The sequence below is a fragment of the Myotis nattereri genome (assembly GCF_964212035.1).
Source record: "Myotis nattereri genome assembly, chromosome: X".
NCBI lineage: Eukaryota > Metazoa > Chordata > Mammalia > Chiroptera > Vespertilionidae > Myotis > Myotis nattereri.
Window position 1 is genome coordinate 77,677,483 of NC_138078.1, and position 18,294 is coordinate 77,695,776.

Here is an 18,294-nt window from a genome sequence, read left to right on the forward strand (position 1 = left end):
GCAAACGGACAAGACATGAAAAAATGCTCAATTTCGCCCATCATCAGCGATATGCAAATTAAAATGACAGTGAGGTACCACATCACACCTGCCAGAGTGGCAACCATGAATAAATCAGCAAACAACAAGTAAGTGCTAGTGAGGATGTGGAGAAAAAGGAACACTTGTATACTGTTAGAATGCAGACAGGTGCAACCACTATGGAAAACAGTGTTCAGTTGAGTTTCCTCAGGTAATTAAAAATGGAACTGCCATTTGACACAGTGATACCACTTCTAGGAATATATCTTAAGAAGCCTGACTCATCAATCACAAAGAATATATGCATCCCTATGTTCAAAGAGCATTATTTATAATAGAGGCCCGGTGCATGAAATTTGTTCACTGGAGGGGGCAGCCCTCAGCCCTGCATGCACCCTCTTGCAGTCTGGAACCCCTCACTCCTTACTGCCCACCGGCTCACTGGTCCTTAGTGGTGCCATGGAGGCTGGAAAGGTTCCCAGCACCGCTAATGCACTTGCCAGCCATGAGCCTGGCTTGTGGCTGAAACACGCTCCCCCTGTTGGAGTGCACTGACCACCAAGGGGGCAGCTCCTGCATTGAGTGTCTATCTCCTGGTGGTCAATGCACATCATAGCAACCGGTTGTTCTGCAGTTCAGTTGATTTGAATATTAGACGTTTATTATGTAGAATAGCCAAGAGCTGGAAACAGTGCAAATGCCCATCAGTAGAAGAGTGGATAAAAAAAAAACAATGGTATATTTACATAATGGACTACCACCTGGAAGGAAAAGAGAAGGAATTCTTAACTTTTGAGACAGCATGTATGGACCTGGAGATTATTGTACTCAGTGAAAGAAGCCAGTCAGAGAAAGAGAAAAAAGTATATGACCTCACTTATATGTGCAATCTAATGAATATTGTCTGACGAACAAATACAAACGCAGGCATGAAGATATGGAATAGACTGACAGCTGTCCAGGGGATGGGGAATAGAAAGATTGGATGAAACTAACTGAAGGGATTAGCCAAAGAACATCCATGGACACAGATGAAATGTGGTGAGGGCCAGAGGGTGTGGGGAGATCAGGTACTGTGTGAGCAGGGCCAAAGGAAGGGAAAATGGGGATATCTGTAATAGTGTCAATAATAAAATAAAAACTTTTTAAAATTATATTTCTATTTACAGTTATTTCTTCATAGAACATAAATAAGGGGCTATTGGTCTCTGATAGGATGGAGGGTGAGATATAGGAGATCAGGGCAATGCTGAAGGGAGTAGGGAGCCTGTGTGTCAGGTTGAGGGCAGAAGATTCTGTGCAGCCTTAAAAGGAGGCAACAGTGATGAGCAAGTCAGCAGACCATGATCCAGGGATGGACAGGAGGGCACTCAAGGGAAGACCAGGAGAAGGGTGTTGTCATGAGGGAAAATGCTGGGATTAGGGGAAATGCTGGGACAAGACAGAAATCTGGCACTGGGAAGACTCAGATATCAATAAAACTCAGACTATTCCCAAATTATGCTTGATTCTCAATGTCACCTTCCTTCCTTAGGCCTGCTCTTGCCTGGGCCCCAGGGTTCTACTAATTGTCATCTGAAAGAGTTAATTCATACTGAGAGGACAGATTAATTGTGAGGCAGAAGGTGGGCCATGAGCTACAAAAGCAGGAAATATCATGGACACCTGATGAATTCAGGCAAGGGGTCAAGACTTCATGATGCCACTTACTAGCCATGTATTCTTGGGAAAATTAGCTGGCCCAATGGGCATCAGGTTCTTCCTCTGTGAAGAAGGTGGGTCTGATAAGCCCTGTCTTATAAGACTGCAGGGATGTGTGGAGTGTTTGTAAAGCACCGTGCACATTGCCTGGTGGAGATTGAAACTGTGATGAATGGCAGTTATTTCTAATATCGTTTTTATCCCAGATACTTCCACTCTTGCATCTGGCACTGTGATTACTTGTTTGTCATCAAGGTCATATTAGAGAATGTGCAGTTCAGTAGGGCATAGAACACCCAATTGGCCAAACAGAATGTCCCCAATTCGAGTGAGCTGACTTGGTATCTGAGATTTGGTTCAAAGACCTTCAGCAAGAAAATTAAAATTGAAGGAAGGAAGGAAGGAAGGAAGGAAGGAAGGAAGGAAGGAAGGAAGGAAGGAAGGGAGGGAGGGACAAAGGGAGAAAGGAAGGAATTGAGTGGGTAAACAAGGAAGGGGAAAAAGAAAAGGAGGAAGTGAAACAAGAAAAGAATGAATGGAGCACGTAAAGCACCATATCAATGCTCCTGGGTGACAGGAAAACTGGAGTTTTTATAGTTTTCTCTAATGTTGAGTATGTTTGATGGTTTTATGATAACAGTGAAAAGTGGAGATTTAGCACCATATCATGAAATAGAGTAGTTAATTACACATATAAATGGGAAATAATAAGGATGTTATCTAGGTCCTAAGATGGAGCCAATCATCAGAGTTTAGGGACATTCTGGTGGCTCCTTCTGTCTGTTCCAATATGGTTTGTCCCTGTGGCCTGGCTTCTTTTTAATAAGAAAACCCCTTTTAAAATATTATCAGAGAAACACAAGGAAATGTTTTTCATCTAGAAGGCATTAAATGAATGTGGGCTGAATTGTATTTGCACCAAAAATGAACCAGCTTTCATGGTGAGAGCACAAGGGACCAAGTCAGAGGGAGTGTGGTGGACAAGCATATGTGGTGTGCAGACTACCTGAGGGGGAAGTGCAAACAAGCCTGTAGGAGTTGAGGGTGTGGTGGTGAGCAAGGCCTCCAGGGACGTCATAATGGCCTTGAGTCATTGATGGACACAGAAAGGCTCTGCCTCCATGACATGGGCAGTGCTGTTCAGAGGCACAGGTTCAAAAGCTGCCCAGAAAATCGTGTCAATATTGACAGGGGAAGCCTGGGTCAGAAACAGTGTGGGCCACAGCAAAAATGCAAAGCAGGTGAGGATGCACTCTGAGCTGCCATGAATAACTCACATCTTTCATATGCTGACTCTAACATCTGAACCACCCAATGAAAACACTGACATTGATTAAGGGGCAGTGACACAGGGAAGCTCAAGAGGGCACAGGGAGGCTTTCAGTAGATGATCCCTGTGTCCTGCTGGGCATAGCACATGGTCTGTGGTGAGCTGTTAACTGACATTAATTTGGATTTCAAAGACTCTGTGTTGCGTTTCTTTTCTCCAGAGAATATCTCAACTTCAAAGCATCCTGGCCCCCTTAGGGCAATGTCCTTACCTATTTCCATAAACCATTAATTTCTAGCTCCAAAGTCAGGATCTGCAGGTGTTTGGGGTCCCGGGCCACAGAGTCAGCAACCAGAGAGTCATCACAGCTAGATACCAGATTTCTGGAATGTTTTCCCATTGACATCCAGGACACAAACCCCTTTGGAGTAGACACTGCTTTGTCCAAGCTCTGCTATCCCTCTCTTGAACCATGTGAGGCTGTGGCATCCTGCATACACAGCCTATAATACATGGGGGAGCCCTTGTTTGAAAAGACCTTACTGCTCAGCAAAGACTGGATCCAGTCAGTGAGGCAGGAACCTCCCTCCTGCCCTCTGCAGTGGTGCTATACTGTAGACCAAGCGCCTTGCCCATTCCAGAACAACCCTGCCTTGCCTTCCCTTTATCTCAGAAAAGGGTCACTGGATTTCTGCACCTGCACTCCAGCCCAACCCCGCCAAGTCAAGTCAGAAACCTGGTGGTGGAACCTCTCTTCCTGTTGTCTTTCCCTCCATAGGTTCCAGTCCAAGTCCAGAGCTGTCCCAATATCCCCTATAAAATTACCATCCCTCTGGATGATGACAGCAGATTTCCTGTGCGTCTCTCCGCCCCTCCTATGGGTTTCCCACTCGCTTCTGCACCCACTAGTCAGATAAATTTTTAAATCGGCAAGGTGAATGTGCTGCCTTGGCTGCTTTTCTCCTAGGGTCCTCCAGGGCATATTTTTGATGCAGAAAGTGGAAGTGGGGAGCTTGTTTAGATCCTGGGAACCTGCAATGAGTATACTGTCATGGCAAGGAAGGAGGGGAAGGGAGCAACTAGGACTTGGGAGCAATTCATGTGGAGTAGTCAAGTGATGAAGGCCCCTGAGGGCAGAGTAATAGAGTGAACATGGGAGTGCCTGAGTTTGTTTGAAATACCCCCTCAGAGGGAGGGCTTTTCCCTCTTTTCTCCACCTGCCTGGGCCTCTCAGAATCCAGCAATGCCTTCCCCTTCCCTTAAACAAAAGGCAAATCCTGATCAGGAGGACAGGAGTTTCAGGGAGGGTGGATGAGTCTCACTTCTTTGAGAAACTGAACCCAACCATGTAAACATAGAGTTCTAATAATGAATTGTCTCACGTGGTTAAGGAGGCTCAAGATGCTTTGGGTAAAACTCTCAAGAGGCCTGCTTGTGTCTTTTCTTCACTTGACAACAGCCATCTGAATGTTTGAGCTGTCTCTGAATAATGTCACACACACAAAATAAATAAACACCTATGACAATGGCCAATATCTGGTACAGTGACAACACCAAATGCTGTTAAGGATGTAGAATAGCAGGAACTTGCATTTATTACCTGTGGGAAAGTGAAATAGTACAGCCACATTAGAAGCTGTTTGGGCAGTTTCTTATAATAGTAAGCATAATTTTAACATATGATTCAGCAACTCCATAAGTATTTACCTCAAGTTGATGGTGTCGTATCTGTGTACGCACATCTGTTGTTAAAAACGTGCAACTCTGGTTGGGGACATTGATAATGGGGGGCATTATACATGTGAGGGAGCAGGGACTTACTAGGATATCTCGGTTCCATCATCTTTATTTTTCTCTGCCATCTAAAAGTGTTGTAAAAAATTAAGTCTTAAAACAAACACAATATGAAGCTCAATATCTGAACAACAAAATTTGAGCAGGCCCTAAAGGAGACTGAAATTTGTGATAAGCTGGCATTTGTGTCTGGAGTGGGAGTATGGGGGAGTAGGGAAGTTGGGAGGGTCTGTAGGCTGTATGACACAGATGACAGGGAAGGTAGGAGGAAGTATTTGAAACTTATGCTCTATATCTTGGCACAAATGTGGGCGTTGAGACCACAAATGCCAGTAACCTTGGGGGAATACCACTGCCTTGGGAAAGCTGGGACAGTTGAGGTATGTTATTCAGAGTCTATGCTAATAATCACTTGACAACCATCTTGGTGGGTTATTGCTGGCTTTTCAAAAATTGTTATCTTGCCCTAACCAGTTTGGCTCAGTGGATAGAGCGTCGGGCTGCAGACTTATGGGTCCCAGGTTCGATTCCGGTCAAAGGCATGTACCTTGGTTGCGGGCACATCCCCAGTAGGGAGTGTGCAGGAGGCAGCTGATTGATGTTTCTGACTCTCTATCCCTCTCCCTTCCTCTCTGTGAAAAACCAATAAAAGACATTTTAAAAAATTGCTGTCTTAATAGCATATAAAGAACAGACTAATTAGAATAGCGGGAAGCAGAATAAGTCATGTATGTTAAGAGTAGGTATTGTCTCATAAAATACCTTGGAGATATATATATATATATATATATATATATATATATATATATATATACACACACACACATACATATAGATATATATATATACATATATATATATTATAGAAATATACATATAAATACATATGTTCTAAATATATATACACATACACACATATTTAAGTACAGGACACACACATATGTGGGTATATAAGCACATGTAACCAATATTTATGTTCCATGTATTGAAGTAATGCACACAAGCTAGATAGAGATGTAGAATGCATTACTAAGAATGAGAACTTAAAGTTAAAACACCTGCATTGGACAAGGGAACTGTAGACAGACAGCCACAATCCCACACCTCCCGAATTCCCTGCTGCTGCTCAGCATCTTTAGTAGTAGCTAACTTTTAGAAACCACAGTTTCCACAGGATCATCTGAGCTGGTGAAGAAACCCCGTGATAAGAGGGGCTTCTCTACCTCTCCCCCATGTCCTGGGTGCAAAAGCGCCCCCTCCAGCATTGGTCCTGGTACTTCAGCTATCTCTGCAAGGGTTGTGAGGCCCTCCGGAGTGAGGACTTTGGGGTCCACTGGCTTCAGAACAGAGGTCACTACAGAATCTATCTCCTGGTGTTCCTGTCAGCTCTATGGGACCCTGGGTGGAGCTCTTGTCAGCACTGAGAGTCCGCGGTGGGGCGTCTTACTAAGAACTATTTCCTGCACCCCTTGCTCACCTTCTCAAAGAGAAGGGAGAAGGGGGTCAAGGACAAGCAATGAGGGGAGCCACCTGAGGTCTGCAGGGCCCAGACTCTGCCTGGAATCAGGATGAGTACCAGATGGAGGTAACCGGGGATCTAGTTCAGCTCCTGCCGGGAGCCCTGGGGAGTGAGGCCTAGGGACCTCCTCTGGGGTCTCAGAGGTGAAGGCCTCCATGTGGGGGTCCAGCCTCCCGGTTCACAGAGGGAAGGTCCCAGGACCTGCAGGCCTAATGGTGAGGGCCATGGGGGAAGACAAGGTGACTCTGGACCCCAGAGCAGTCAGTCCCGGGAGCCCCATGGATGTGGATGGGGGGATCTTGAGGATGTGAGGACCTAGGTCTCAGAGTTCACCTGAAATCAGCAGAGGGACTAGTCTCAGGATCTGCTGGGTGTGAACGTGCTGATCATCCTTAAAGCCTCAATGCACACTGTGGGAAACTGTTTATTGCCTTCACTATCTGATAAGCATAGACAGAGAACAACCCGAAACCCCCCGAAGGCTGGGTGCCTTTGAAGCCCTAGCAAAGCTCGGAGCTAGACGCCACCTCTGTTTGTCCAGTCAGTGGTAGCTGAAACTACTCCCCCATTCATTATTATGTAAATCCTTGCTGATGGGCTAGTCTGCTTGTTACTAGGGGGTCACCTGCCTAAGGGCTATGCTATGGGTGCATCCCAGATCAATAAAAGCTTGGTGAGGCCTGAGCACAGAGGAAGTCCTTCAGGACTTGCTGCCTGGTCCCCCAATATTGCAAAATTATCTCATGTCTTTTTCTCTCATTTGTTGTGCGGCTCCTCTTTCAGATACCGAACCCTACTCCACGCAGAACGTGAAGGGAGTCTTACTCGACAATCACCCACCTCCCCTTATCTCAGTCTTCCCAGCCACTGCCCCCACCCCATCTTCATGACCCTATTGCCTGTGTTCATTAACACACATATCCTATATAAGAAAACTCTAATATGCTAAATGTCCAGTCGTCTGCTCAGCTGTTCAACCAATCATAGGGTAATATGCTAATGATATGCTAAAGCCGCTCAACTGACCACCAGGGGGCAGACAGTCGACCAGTAGCTATGACTTGCACTCACTGCCAGGGGGAAGATGCTCTGACCTGTAGGTTAGCTTGCTGCTGGTGTCTGGCCAATCATGACTTAGTGAGATGGGCTGGAATGCCCTGGAGCCCTCCTGTGGTCTTTCCCCAGCTGTCCAACCTCCTGCATCCCTCCCCAGCCCCAATTGTGCACCAGTGAGGTTCCTTGGCCTGGCCTGCACTCTCTCACAATATGGGACCCCTCAGGGGATGTTGGAGAGCTGGTTTTGGCCCAACGGCAGAATAACTGGTTCCTATAAAGTGCACTGACCACCAGGGGGCAGATGCTCAATGCAGGAGCTGCCCCCTGGTGGTCAGTGCGCTCCCACAGGGGGAGCGCCGCTCAGCTGGAAGCCAGGCTCATGGCTGGTGAGCGCAGCAGCCATGTCTGGAGCTTCTCCTGCCTCCATAGCAGTGCTAAGGATGTCCGACTGACAGCTTAGGCCCATTCAGGGGAGTGGGCCTAAGCCATCAGTTGGACATCCCCTGAGGCCTTCCAGACTGTGAGAGGGTGCAGGCTGGGCTGAGGGACCCTCCCAGTGCACTAATTTCATGCACTGGGCCTCTAGTCCTATATAATAAAAGCATAATATGCAAATTGACCAAATGGCTGGCTGAACAGTCACTATGATGTGCACTGACCATCAGGGGCAGTTGCTCAATGCAGGGGCTTCCCCCTGGTGGTCAGTGCACTCTCACAGGGGGAGTGCCTCTCATCCAGAAGCTGGGCTCATGGCTGGCAAGCACAGCGGCAGTGGTGGGAGCCTTTTTTGCCTCCATGGCAGGCAGGCCATAAAGAGGAAGGAGTCTCAGACTGAGAGAGCCCAGGATTGAGAGAGGGATGTCTGACTGCTGGCTTAGGCCCTTAGGGGGTGATCAGGGCTAAACCAGTAGTCAGACATCTCCCAAAGGGTCCTGGACTGAGAGGGCACAGGCTGGGCTGAGGGACCACGCCCCCCCCCCCCCGCCCCACTGTTCATGAGTCTTGTGCACCAGGCCTCTAGTAGGTATATAAGATTTTTGGTTTATCTCTTCTCGTCCTCCCAACCCCACATCAAGTTATGTCAGTCAGATATTTTGTTTGTCAATTCATTTTGTTCATTAGATTCCACAAATAAGTGAGATTATGTTATATTTTTCTTTCTCAGATTGGCTTATTTCACTTAACATGTTTTCCTGTTCCATCTATATTGTACCAAAGAGTAAGCTATCCCTCTTTTTTTACAGCTGTATAGCATTACATAGTGTAAAATGTTACACAGCTTTTTTATCCATTCATCTACTGATGGGCACTTGGGCTGTTTCCAAATTTTAGCTATTGCTAATAATGCTGCTATGAACATAAGGATGCATATATTATTCTGATAGGTGTTTTGGGGTTTTTAGGATATGTTCCCAGAACTGGGATTGCTGGTCAAATGGCAGTTCCATCTTCAATTTTTTTGAAGAAACTCTATACTGTTTCCCATAATGGTTGCACCAATCTGCATTACCACCAGCAGTGAATTAGTAGTGTTCCCTTTTCTCCAACTACTTGCAAGCACTTGGTTGCTGATTTTTTTTTATGATAGCCATTCTGACAATGTGGTTTTAATTTACATTTCTCTGATGATTTATGATTTTGAGGATTTTTCCATATGTGTCTTGGCTATTTGTATATCCTCATTGGAGAAATATATATTGAGATCTTTTACCCATTTTTGTCTTCCTTTTGTTGAGTTGTATGAGCACTTTGTATATTTTGGATATTAACCCCTTATCAGATGTATCATTGCCAAATATGTTTTCCCACACAGTGGTTTCCATTTTCCTTTGATGGTGGTTTCTTTTGCTGTGCAGAAGCTTTTTATTTTGACTTAATCCCATTTGCTTATTTTCTTCTTAGTGTCCTTTGCCTTAGGGCAATGGTCGGCAAATTGTGGCTTGCGAGCCACATGCGGCTCTTTGGCCCCTTGAGTGTGGCTCTTCCACAAAATACCACGTGCAGGCACGCACGTACAGTGTGATTAAAACTTCGTGGCCCATGCACAGAAGTTGGTATTTTATGGAAGAGCCACACTCAAGGGGCCAAAGAGCTGCATGTGGCTCACAAGCCGCAGCTTGCTGAGCCGCTGTTTGCTGACCACTGCCTTAGGGGATGTATCCTTAAGCACATTGCTACGTGAGATGTCTGCGCATTTACTGCCTATGTTCTCTAAGATTTTTATGCTTTAAAGCCTTACATTTAAGTCTTTTATTCACCTTGAGTTTATTCTTGTGCTTGGTGTAAGTTGGTGGTCTAGTTTCATCTTTTTGAATGTGTCTGTCCAGTTTTCCCAGCACCATTTGTTGAAGAGACTCTCTTTACTCTCTAGTATGTTCTTGCCTCCTTTGACAAATATTACTTGAACATAATGGTGTGGGCCAATTTATGAGGTCTTTGTTCTGATATACCAGTCTATATGCCTGTTTTTGTGCCAGTACCATGCTGGTATGGTTATAATAGCTTTGTGGTTTAATTAGATAACTGGTATTGTAATCCCTCCGACTTTGTTCTTCTTGCTCAAGATTGCTGCAGCTATTCACAGTCTTTTATTGTTCCATATAAATTTTTGGAGTATTTGTTCTAGTTCTGTGAAGTATGCCTTTGGTATTTTAATAAAGATTGCAGCCCTGACCGGTTTGGCCCAGTGGATAGAGCATCGGCCTGCTGACTGAAGGGTCCCAGGTTTGATCCCAGTCAAGGGCATGTACCTTGGTTGCAGGCACATCCCCAGTAGGAGGTGTGCAGGAGGCAGCTGATCGATGTTTCTAACCCTCTATCCCTCTCCCTTCCTCTCTGTAAAAAATCAATAAAATATATTTAAAAAAATAAAATAAAATAAAGATTGCATTGAATCTATATATTGCTTTGTGTAGTATAGACATTTTAATTATGTTAAGTCTTCCCATCCATGAACATGGTATATGCTTCCATTTGTTTCTATCTTCCTCTATTTCAGTTTTCAATGCCCTATATAAGTACAAGTCTATGATCTCCTTAGTTAAGTTTATCCCTAGGTATTTTATCTTTTGGTTGCAATAGAAAATGGGATTGTTTTATTACTTTATCTTTCTGAGAATTCATTATCGGTGTATAAAAATGCCATAGATTTGTGGATGCTGATTTAGCCTCCTGCTACTTTGCTGAATTCATTTATTAAGTCTAGAAATTTTTTAAAGATGCTTTAAGGTTTTCTATGTACAATATCATGTCATCTGCAAATAATGACAGTATTACTTCCTCTTATCCAATATGTATGCCTTTTATCTCTTCTTGTCTAATTGCTGTGGCTAGGACTTACAGTACTATGTTGAATAAGAATGGTGAAGATGGACATCATTGTCTTGTTCCTATTCTTAAGGGAAACAATTTTAGTTTTTCCCCACTGAGCATTATGTTGGATGTAGATTTGTCATATACGGCCTTTATTATGTTCAGGTATGATGCCTCAATTCCCACTTTACTGAGAGTTTTTATTAAAAAGAGTTGTTGGATTTTGTCCAATGCTTTTTCTGCTTCTATTGATATGATAATGTGGCTTTTATTTTTTCATTTATTTATGTGATATATCACATTTATTGATTTGAAAATAATGTATCAGCCTTGCATCCTTGGAGTAAATCCCATTTGGTCATGGAGTATGATCTTTTTAATATATTGCTGGATTTGATTTGCTAATATTTTCTTGAGGATTTTGGCATCTGTGTTTATCAGGGATATTGGCTTGTAATTCCCTTTTTTGTAGTGTCTTTTTCTGGTTTTGCAATTAGGATAATTCTGGCTTTGTAAAGGGAACTTGGAAGTGTTCCTCCCTCTTGAATTTTTTGGGATAGTTTGAAGAGGATAGGTGCTAGTTTTTCTTTTAATGTTTGGTATAATTTACCTGTATATCCATCTGGTCCAGAACTTTAGTTTGCTGGAAGTTTTTAAATTACTGCTTCAGATTCATCATTTGTTATTGGCCTACTCAGGTTTTGTTTTAAGATTCTTCCTGATTGAGTTTTGGAAGATTATATATTTCTAGGAATTTGTCCATTTCACCCAGGTTGTCCAGGTTGTTGGCATGTAGTTGTTCATAGTATTTGCTTACAATCCTTTGTATTTCTGTGATGTCTGTTGTTAGATGGCCTCTTTCATTTCTGATTTTATTTTTTGGGGGACCCCTCTCTTTGTTTCTGATGAGTCTGGCTAGGGTTTCATCAATCTTGTTCATGTTTTCATGTTTTCAAAGAACCAGCTCTTGGATTTATTTTTCTTTTGTACCTTTTTGTTTTTAGTCTCTATGTCATTTATTTCTGCTCTGATATTTATTATTTCCTCCCCTCTTCTTCCTCTGGGATTTTCTTGCTGTTCTCTTTCTAATTCATTTAGTTGTAGAGTTAGATAGTTTATTAGTCCTTTTCCTTGTTTCTTGAGGTAGGCCTGTATTATGAACTTCCCTCTTAGGACTCCTTTTGCCATGTCCCACAGGTTTTGGTTGGTTGTGTGTTCATTTTCAATTGTTTCCAAAAAGTTTTTAATTCATTGCTTGATCTCATTGGTAACCCATTCATTGCTTAATAAGATGTTATTTAGCCTCCATGTATTTGAGGGTTTTTGAGGGTTTTTTTTTTTTTTATTGTAGTGGATTTCTAATTCCATGCCATTAAATTAAATTCATGCTTTTAAACAGTTTCTAATTTCTGCCAAGAAGATGCTTGATATTATATCAATCTTCTGGAATTTGTATACACTTGTTTAGTGCTCTAACATGTGATCTATCTTTGAAAATGCTCTATTTGCATTTGAGAAGAATGTAAATTCTATTGCTTTAGGGTAAAATATAGGTTAAATCTATCTGATGTAGTGTGTAATTTAAGGCCTCTGTTTTCTTGTTAATTTTTTTGTCTGGAAGATCTATCCAGTGATGTCAGTGGGGTGTTAAAGCCCATTATTATGACTGCATTGCTGACAATCTCTCCTTTAAAGCCCATTAAGTGATTTCTTATGTTACTGGATGCACCTATATTGGGTGCACATATATTTACAAAGGTTATATTTTCTTGTTAAATCATTACCTTTTGTATTAAGGTGTGGCCTTCTTTGTCTCTTATAATAGTCTTTGTTTGAAGTCTATTTTGTCTGATATGAGTACTGCTACCCCAGCTTTTTTTTCCTTCCATTTGAATGAGATATATTTTTCCATCCCTTCACTATCAATCTGTGTATATATTTTTTTTTTCCTGAGGTGGGTCTCTTGTAGACAGCATATATATGGGTGAGGTTGTCTTATCCATTCATTCACCATTTAATCCATTTACATTTAAGGTTATTATTGATAGGCATTTATTTATTGCCATTTTAATTTTCTTTGTGCCTATGATCCTCTCTTTCTCCTTCTTAAAGCAGTCCCTTTAACATTTCTTGCATTGCTGATTTGGCAGTAAGGTACTCCTTTAATTTTTTTTTTTGTCTGGAAAGCTTTTTATTTCACCTTCAGTTTTAAATGATAGCTTCGACGGACACAGTAGTGTGGGGTTTAGGCCCTTCCTTTTCATTACTTTTAGTACTTCATGCCAGTCTTTTCTGGCCTGATGTGTTTCTATTGAGAAGTTAGCTGACATTTTAATGGGGTCTCCTTTGTAGGTAATTTTCTGTCTCGATGTTGCTGCCTTTAAGATTCTTTCTTTTTATTTAATGTTTGCCATTTTCTTTATGATGTGTCTAGGTGTGGGTCTCTTTGGGTTCATATTTATTAGGGCTCTCTGTGCCTCCTGAACTTGTGCCACATTTTTTTTCACCAGATTGGGGAAGTTTTCTGTCATTATTGCTTTAAACAGTTTCTCTGTTTTTAGGTCCTCCCCTTCCCCTTCTGTTATTCCTGTAATACAAATGTTGTTGTTTCATGTTGTCCCAAAGCTTCCTTAACTTGTCTTACCTATTTTCAATTATTTTTTTCTATTTTCTCCTCTTAATTGAGTATTTATTTCTAACATGTCTTCCAAATCTCTGATTGGATCCTTTGCTAAATCCAACCTACTTTTAATACTTACCAGTGTGTTCTTGATGTAAGATATATCATTCTTCATTTCTGTATGGTTCTTTTTAATGGCCTTTATTTCCCTTTTAAAGCTGTTGTAATTTTCACTAAGTTCCTTAAGCATCATTATAACCATTTCTTTTAATTCTGTCTGATAGATTGCTTGCCTCCATCTCATTTAGTTATTTTTCTGTAGATTCCTTCTTTTCTTTCAGTTGGGGGTTGTTTCTTTGTCTCCCCATTTTAGCTGTCTCTTTGTATTTGCTTCTATGTATTAGATAAGACTATTATGCCTCCCAATTTTATGGGATGGCCATATATAGAATGTTTCTTGTGGGTTCCAGTGGTGCAGTTGCTTTGTTCACCTGATATGGATGCTCTAGGACTGACCTCTTGCTCATTATTTGGACTCCTGTTGTAATTTGGACTTGATTGTTCATGCCTCATTTGTGGGAGGGATTTTCCTTCTGACTTGCTGCCAGTGAGGTTCAACTCCAATGTTGTCTTGCCAGCAGTTTTACAGGTGCTTTGGGTCTGCTATTTGTAGGGCTCACTGGATTTTTCTCTGATGCTGTTGAATCTGGCCCCTTGGTGTGTCTATTTTTGGCCTCCTGGGAGCTTCTCTTGTGTTGGTGAATGTGAGTCACTGTCCTTTTAAAAGGCTCTTGGCAACCTGATTGAGGTGTGAGACATTGAAGCTCCTAGTAGTCCAGTGGTCAGGGACTCCTTAGCCCAGAGGCTGGGTCTGCCTTGAGTCGCACACCTTGATTGTTCCTGTTCTGAGATATACTCCCTTCCCCCATGGAGCTGGTTGCTGGAGGTAAATTCCAGCAGGTCATAATTATACAAGAAGTTCATCAGAAGGCTAATGAACCTTGGGGCTTCAGCAGGGCTGAAAATCTGCATACTACCTGCTGATGAACAGCTGTAAGCGATTCCCCTAAGCTGATGGCCCTTTATTGTTTACCAGGCCTTACCTTTGATATGTATATGTGCTTTGTTAAAGAGAAAAATGTGGGAATAAAAAGCCATGGGTCCGGACATTTGGAGAGCCTACTTCACTAGAAAGTGGAGCCTCCATCTGGCTCCCCCAAAATGCCTTCCAAATTTATATTTCTTGTCTAGTCTCTATTAATTTGCTTCATAGCCCCTTCTCCAGATTCCTGAACCCTAGCTGCCAAAAACACTGTGGCAGCTGGTCTTAAAGGTGTGAGCTGCAATTGCTTGGGTTCACTCTGGCCTTTGCCTCTCTACACTGTCCAGGGCAGTGTCTGTAGTTGGGACCCAAATGCTGTTTCTGATTAATTAGATCAGGAAAAGACTCAAAGCCTCCAGAGACTTGCCTCTGCCTGCAGACTGATTGGATTCAGTCTTGAGTATCCTCAAGCAATCATCCACAGATGGCGTCAGAGGATTTTCAAAAGGGTGGGACAATTGCTTCTGCCTGGAAGCTATTTGATATTCTCAGTCTGTTAATGGGCCTCAAAAACTCCACAGTGTGGGGCAAGGGGTTTTCCAATATGGTGGGTCAATTGTCTTCCCCCAAGGCAAAAGCCACTTGGATAGTAAAGGTCTGTCTGAGATAGATGACCTACACAGTGTGAGAGAATGACTCAGTGCAAGAAACCAGAATCTGGTTTCTGAGCTCTAACCCAACGTTCCCCAGTCCCCTCTCCCCTCCCTCTGCTGGAACCAAGGTGAGTGGCTGCACACAAAATTTCATGTGTTGGCCCTTTAAGAAGGTGCCTGCATTTTCAGCTGTGTCTCCCTGGCAGACAGCAACCCTGCTGCTTTTCACAGCCAGATGTTATGTAGGCACCTTTCTCAGTTCTCAAGCTCTGTGCTGGGGTGCTCACCTTGGAAATTAGACCCCAGAGTTCTCAATGGAAATCCACATAGCGGAGATATCGCTCTGGACCTTCAGCTGCTGTCTGAAAGAGCCCAGAGAGCCCTTTCATGCCCCTGCACTTCCTTCCAATCTCTATGTGGTCTCCACTTTTTATCCTTAGTTATCAAGGTTCTCTCCAGCTGATTACTCAGGGTGGTTTTTGTGTATTTTAGTTGTAATTCCTTTTTTCTTTTTGTAAATTATTGACAATGTTATTGATTTAATGTTCCCCTTCTTTTCCCCCCTCCATCCATTCCCAACTCACCCCAGGCCTTTACCACATTACTGTCTGTATCCATGGGTTTTGCATATATGCACATATGTTATTTGGTTAATTTCTTCCTATCCTTCACACTGTCTTTCCGCTCTGCCATTTGTCAGTCTGTTGCATGTATCCATGTCTCTAGACCTATTTCTTTTATTAGACTCCATATATAAGTTAGATAATGTGATCTTTGTCTTTCTCTGACTGGCTTATTTTTTCTTATAATAATAGTCTCCAGGTCCATCCATGCTGTCACAAAGGATAAGAAGCTGTATATAGAGAGTGATGTCCGAGGAATGGCAGCATATGGGTGCATCTATCCTCTCCCCCTAACATTTCAACAAAATAACCAACTATAATTCAACCAAGAAGTCCCTGCTCAACACAGATGAATGCCTGAGAGACTTGCACACTGGAACAACTAAGGTGGGCTCCTTGGAATAAGTAGGGAGGCTAGAGAATGGAGGGAAACCTAACATAACTACAGCACAGCAGCATGTTTGCAGCACAGCTAGGAACTGGTGGCAGCAGTCACAGGCATTTTCCTTAGCTTGTCTGGACCAACAGAGTTAACCCAACAAGTAGTGGCATTGTGTGGTCATGCACAGAAACAGTGAGAGAGAGTGTCTGAACCACCATGGGGGTACATTGTGAATGGGATCTGAGTTGCATGCATAAGCTGTGAGTTAGCAGACACCTCCCTACAGAGTAGTTCCCTGTGATGCACTGGCATGGGCATGGAATACTTAACCCCAGGGCACCTTATGTGCCACACGAGCTTAGCCAGATTCAATGACCCTGAGAAGGGGTGGTGAAGGATGGAGAAAAGACAAGAGAATGAACTGGGTCTGGGTGGGACACTGCTCCCGGATGGAGAGACAGCACCATGGACTAGAAGCCATGTCTTTATTTTATGGACAGATTCCATGAGGCAAAATAAGGGCGCAGTCAAAATGTTTACAATATTCTCGTGAGTTTCTATCCTACTCAATTACATGCACCTGAATTCTATCAAGCCCACATTACTCAGACACATGAGGCCACATGTTCGGACCATAGGATCAAGCTTACAACTATAGCTACTGGCTATAATTGTGCTGGGAGGGCTCTGCCCTCCAAGCTGGGACTTGCACGTGGCTATGAGAGGACTGTGCCCTCTCATTAGTCCGAGGCTTGAACCTGTCCAAACACAGTAGCTGCTCTCCACATATCCGCCTTTTTCTTGTTTTTAAGCACTTATATTTACATCATCAAAAGCTCCAGGCAAATTATTTAGCATAACCAAAACATGAAGAACAAACTTGTGGCTATTAACAGAACAATGAAGTCAGTAATGTTAAGGTAATACAGCAACAAGGGAGACCAAAACTCTGGCTATTAATAATAACAAAACAATGCAATGCCAATGCAACACAGCAATAAGATAAAAACCAAACTTCAGACATGATAACTGTGGGAAAGAGTTTATTGCCTTCACTATCTGATAAGCATAGAGAACCCCCACCCCACCCCCCAAGGCTGGGTGCCTTTGAAGCCCTGGCAAAGGTTGGAGCTAGGCGCCACCTCTGTTTGTCCAGACAGTGGTGGCTGAAACTACTCCCCCATTTATTATTATGTAAATCCTTGCTGATGGGCTAGTCTGCCTGTTGCAGGGGGTCACCTGCCTAAGGGTTATGCTATGGGTGCATCCCAGATCAATAAAAGCTTGGTGAGGCCTGAGCATGGGAGGAAGTCCTTCCCCTTGAGTTGGACTTGCACGCCTGGCCCCCCAATATTTCCAAATTATCTCTTGTCTTTTCATATTCATTTGTGTGTGGCTCTGCTTCCAGTTCCTGAACCCTGAACCACGGGGGACGTGGGAAGGAAACACTCAACATCTGGCGCCCGACGGGAAAACTGGAAGTAAAGATTTCGCTAGAGCAAAAAAAGGAAGTTTCACCGAAAAAGGTGTGGAAAATTCACCGAGAAAAGGTGTGGAAAAATTCACTGAAAAAAAGGTGGGGGAAATTCACCGCACGAAATGCCCAGGATCAACTTCAGAAGTCCTGAGCTGTAAGTAGGCTTGGAACGTTTTCTTTCGCCAGGTTAACAGGTCAGGATTTGGCTTTAAAAAAGTAGATTCGGCTTTAAAAAAGTAAGAAACTTTATTATAGACTTTTGATTTGCATGCTTAAGGAGTTAAAATTTTAGAAGGTAATCTCTTTTTTTTAAAAAAAATTAAATCTTTATTGTTCAGATTATTACATTAGTTACGCTTTTTTACCACCATAACTCCCCTCCACCCAGTTCCCACCCCACCCTCCGCCCTCACTCCCCACCCACTGTCCTCATCCATAGGTGCACAATTATTGTCCAATCTCTTTCCTCACCCCACACCCTTTCCCCCCCTCCCCAAGAATAGTCCATTCACTTTTTATGTCCCTGATTCTATTGCAATCGCCAGTTCATACTGTTCATCAGATTATTTATTCCCTTGATTATTAGATTCACTTGTTAATAGATGTGTATTTGTTGTTCATAATTTGTATCTTTACCTTTTTCTTCTTCCTATTCCTCTTCTTAAATGATACCTTTCAGCATTTCATATGATACTGGTTTGGTGGTGATGAACTCCTTTAGCTTTTTCTTATCTGTGAAGCTCTTTATCTGGCCTTCACTTCTGAATGATAGTTTTGCTGGATAAAGTAATCTTGGTTGTAGGTTCTTGGAATTCATCACTTTG